The sequence below is a fragment of the Biomphalaria glabrata genome, chromosome 3, assembly GCF_947242115.1.
Source record: "Biomphalaria glabrata chromosome 3, xgBioGlab47.1, whole genome shotgun sequence".
NCBI classification, from domain to species: domain Eukaryota; kingdom Metazoa; phylum Mollusca; class Gastropoda; family Planorbidae; genus Biomphalaria; species Biomphalaria glabrata.
In genome coordinates this window covers 12,310,088-12,315,563 of record NC_074713.1, presented here as the reverse complement: position 1 = coordinate 12,315,563, position 5,476 = coordinate 12,310,088, and positions in this window count along the sequence as shown.

Sequence of the window (5,476 nt, the reverse complement as noted above, 5' to 3'; positions counted from 1 at the left end):
ATGGCCCTACTGGTACACAGTCTATGACGCCAATGAAACTATCAAGGACGTGTTTCCAGTGTAAAGAAAGGGGGAGGGAGCGGACGAGTGTTAAAATGCCACATAAAGACCTACTGAAGCAGATTTATATGTGACCTACTAAACTAACGGAAATACGATTGACCAAAGAAGATGAACTAAGACGTTCATCCTATAAAGTTAATTGGGGGTAAATGACCGAGGTTTGTCACTGAATTTTTAAAATGGTTAAAAAGAACAAAAAACTTTCCAGTCTCGAAATTTAAGGAAGGTTGCAAATATGCGAAGATTGTGGTTTTGGCGCAGCCGTCTTGGCGCGATGGTCGCGTTGGCGCAGGGGACGTTTTGATGCGAATTTTTTTGATCATATTGTTTATTTTCATTGTATTATTTCTTGAAACAAGAATGATAGGTATCTATGTTTTGTATGTGTGTTTGTGTCTAACTTAGTTTTCATATAGAGAACAAGAGAAATATTTCTCCATTATTTTTGGTATCTAAGTTTGTTTTGTAATTATTGTTAAATCACATTATAACGTGAGTGTGGATATAATATTGTCCAAATCAAAACAAAACAATGCTAGAAAAAAAATTGATGATTTGTTTCATTTGTAATAGCTTCAACAAAACAAAACAAAAAAAAAAAAAAGAAAACTGATGAATGTCATTATGTACGTTTAGCACACCTCACATTTTGTTTATGGGTGTTGGGCTGGTATGTTTATATCATGGTCCCAAGTAGAGGTCTGAACTTTCATACTTTGTATATTTTGAACCCCCTGGGACTTTCGAGACCACAAATCTAGAGACAATACAACACTACCAGGCAGCCATCCATTGTTCACACTATGTCCATTAATCAATATGAGGATTGCGTCAGAAAGGGTTTGAACCCCAGGGACTTTCGAGACCACATATCTAGAGACAATAAAACACTACCAGGCAGCCATCCATAGTTCACAATATGTTCAATAATCAATGTGACATATTTAAAATGTAGGCCTATTTAGTAGCTACGAGAGTCTGGAGATCTACAGAGCTAACGAATACCTCCTTGAAAAGAAGAGTACCAAAAGAAAAAAAAAAGAACTTCCGGCAAGCAAAAGAAACCAGACCAAAGAGAATAAAATAAATTGGTCTTTCACTGGATAAGACACAATCTGGATGGTAGAAAACCGTGATAAATGGAAGGCGCTGAACGTCTGATCGCGTGTCGTCCCTTACTGTCTACCACGTTAAAATAATGTAGATTTAACAGACATCTAAATATAATTATTTAGCCTCATCGTAGATATAAAGCCGCTGTCTGCTGGTTTTTAAGTTCCCCTTTGGCGTCAGCATCTTTCTGTGACAGTGTAGGCCTATAGCTTTTTAGCAAAAAAAAAAACAAAAACAAAAAAAAAAAACACAAAAAAAACAACAACAACAGAGTTATAGACCTAAAGAGATCTCGACTGGAAAAGAAGCCATGCAGTGTTTCAGTAAATGCATAGTGATTTAATATATATTCGAAAATACGTACGTGACCTGTCGCACGTCAATACTAGTCTAATTATCTATATGTACTTAAAAACACTTAAAGTGGAAAATTACAGCTTACCCGAGTTATAGATCTAATTTTAATTAAGTTAGGCCTACTAGCTAGACTTTCTTTGCAAACTAGTAGTCATATTCGGATTCTCTTTTTGTCAGCGATTCCAACAATTGTGTCAATAGGCTACTTATAAATCATGTTCAGACATATAGCTGTAGGGTGCCGAAAAAAAAAAGATTTATACTCCTTCCACTCCCCCGCTAATGGATAGCTAAATTTAAATATTGTTAGGAAGAGAGAGAGGGAGAGAGAGAGAGGGGGGGGGGAGCTGTTTTTTGTTTCGTTTTCTTCTCCACCAATAAGATATAGGCATAAAAAAGGGGGGGGGGGTTCGGGAGGAAAACCTTTACATTTCGAAAAAAAAAATATATCAGGTCAAAACAAAAAGATGGTAAGAAAAGATTATTATCTATTCCATGTAGGCGAGGTAGGAGGCTTCCAGTACAAAGTGGCAGGAAACCACACACACATAGATTTAGAGATTCTGTTATGAGATATTCTTCTAAATCTAGTTGTATTGGTTGTTTCCTGGAGAATGCATCCTCAATTCCCCCCCCCCCTTTTTAGTTAACTCTTGTTTCTCTAGCGGACATCTTCAGGAAAAAAAAGTTGTATAACGCGCTAAAGTGATCTATAGTGATAATGACGCACAATTATAGTATACTACCAAGAAAAGTTTTAGATTCAGATCCAAGATATTTTTTAATCATTGCAGTATAAAATAAGCCTAATTGTAATTTGTACAATATGCAATTCAACTCATATCTTCGTGGAAACTGGGTGGACACAAAAAACCAGCCTGCGGACACGGATCTCGAAAACGGCTCTAAGATTTTCTTAGAAATTTAAGAGTTGCTGCATATCGTCGGGAAAAGAATTACTAGCTCATTGGTCACACTGGGAAAACCCTAGTTGGGCCATTATGATTTTCTAAGTATAATAAAAAATAATTTAGTCTAGGTTATCTTAATCTTTAACAAGACACGTCTACGGGTATTTTCGCCCGTATGATGTAGGCCTTAATTATTAATTTAGTACAGTTCCATAGTTTCATAAATAAATAAGCCATACACAATTTTTGCGCAAAGTTCTAAAAGTGTATGATATGTGTATGGTCTGGAGCTAAAAGTCTATCCCTTTATATGGCCTCCTTCAGTCGCGTTACGACTATATCCTAACATTAGAATTTTCTAAAATAAAGTGTATTTTCACATTCGTTTAACCAGGATTTTTTTCTGGGGGTGGGGGGGTGGGGTGTTGGAGCGGGTAAAACATATTCCAATTTTCAATCGCTCTAAACGCTGTGTAAAGGAGGAAATGTTTTTTTTTCTTTAATTTTTCTTTAAAAAAAAAAAAAAACAAGAAAAACATCAAAAGTAGTTTCTTTTATCTCCCCTTGAGAGGACAATTTGTGTAACAATGTCAATCACTTCAACCCAATTTCGAAACTGGGCGTGGCGAACGTTGTCCAAAAACTGGTTGACTTACAAAATCAGCGCTGTAGTGTGTAATAGGATCCTTTCGGATTTAACTTATTTAGGAGAGACAATTTTCAAGAGTTGTGTATGTTAACATCTGTCTCTAGATCAAGTAAGTTAAGCCCCCCTATTAAGAGATAAAAAAAAAAGTAGCTAATAGGTTAGGCTATAACAAAGGTATATATATAGATAACCAGTTCCGGCCTTACATATTGCGGGGCTCAATTTAATAGATGCTTACGAGGCCCCTCTTCTATTTTTGTTTACAATAATAACTATTACTATTAATGAGATCAGATCATTGTATCAACATATATTGTACAACATGCATAGGAAGCTATATATGTAATAGGCGCCAGTTCAAATGGGTTAATTAAAGTTACGTCAATCGTACCATACACTAAATGTGTTAACCCTTTAAGTCCTACATCTGTAACAAGTGCCTCGACTGATAGTAATGTGCTAAATGTAACTTCCGGGGCCCCTGCCAGTCGTGGGACCCAATCTGGAGCAATCGGTAAAATTGGCATAAGGCCGGCCCTGTAGATAACATCCTATAGATTCAGAACTGTCCACATAGGGCAACAATACAGTAAGTCATATAGGCCTAACTGTGCAGATCTACTGAAGTAGCTAAATGTCAGTACTTTTGTGTGGTTTAATTGATGTTGTTTTAAGTTTATAGGGAAGTAGATTTAGCCGTCTAGACCAGGGGCCGGCAACCTTTTGAGTCGGAAGAGCCAAAAATTACAATTTACAAAATTTTAAAATTTTAAAGAGCCACAACGTTTTTTTTTTCCTTGCCAACAGTACGTAGTACTCACATTACCATTTGTTTAATGAAAAAAAAAGAATTTTTTCAAAAGACAAAATATTTATTTATTCATATATAAGTAGTGTTTTCACAGCAAAAGTAGATAATATAAAAATATATATATATATATGGCATTATTAGATAATTGTTTGGTTTATGCTGGTAGCAAATAAAGCAGTTAAACATTTATTTACAACACTAACTTGTACTTCAATAACAAGCAATTAAGCAAACAAATTCAATGGGAGCGATGGCTTTGATTTTAGAAATTTTGTATACATTTGGCTCATAACTTGTTTTTAGTTTCAAACACGACTCTAAATTTCCATTTGTTTGTTGGCTTCTTACTTTTAATAATATCGTGCAAGAGAACGCTTGCTCGGACGAATATATAGATCCGAATATAGCACTCGAAATGCCAACTTCTTCACCTCAATGTTGCAAACTGGAAGATTATTCCTTGCGCCGAATCAACTCGCGGCATTTTTTTTTAAGACGTCCACTTGTTGCGTTACGTACATGCATTTCTGGACTTTCAACTCTTCCAACTTGCTTTTCAACTCTTTAAATATTTAAGTCCACAAAGTTTTACTTTCAATCAATGGCATTTCTAGAAATCCAGTATCAATTTCAAATGGATCAATGTGGATTTCGTTACTATAAGTGTTGATTTACTAGTAATGCTAGAATGATTTTGTTAGTTTGTAATTCTTTATAACTGTCATAGAAAACTGTCAACAAATTCATCTTTGAATTATTTATTTTTTTTAACTGTGCTGAAGTAATTCGTGTCAACAGTTGCACTGATATTATCGCGATATTTCTTTAGACATTGAAAAAAAGTAACTTACCTCTCTTCTGCAATAATTTTTTTTTCCAAAAGAAGGCTAATCTTCTACCCAAACATCGGCTGGGTTTCCATTTCCTTGTGGTTTAACATTCAGCTCATTTAATTTTGCTGTTATGTAAAGTTAAAATTTTTGCAACCTTTTGTCGTTCTCTAATTTAGGGTGATAAATGTCTTTTTCATTTAGGAATGTATTTAATTCATTCAAGCACAAGCCAAAACGTTTCAACACCTTACCTTTGGAAAGCCATCACACTTTATTGTGAAGGAGATCGGAATACGCTTAAGAATTATTTAAACTGACGATGGTTAAGTGCTTTTGACAAGATGCTAATAACAATCTTACCGAACTTATGAACTCAACTATTTTGGCCTTAATCGTTTGGTCTAAAAGCGCTTCTTGGTGTATTATTCAGTGAAACGTAAGAATTTCGCAATTTATTTTGCTTCGAAGAATCGTAGTTGCTCCTTGTTATTTAAACGATGTTAATGTCTTCAATGTATTTTTGCTCGGCATACGCTCTATCATCCCCTCTAGTTTGTCTCCAGAGCAGTAGCAATACAAGTTCTTCTTCAGATCAGCATTACTTGTAGATTGCTTCTAATTTTGAGAAGATAATTCGCTTCTAACTCATTTACCTGAAACAATAAACTATACGTCACAGCCGAAAGCGAATTAAAGCGTACATAGAAGCATCAGACGACGGCGTCATTCAAGAGCTTCC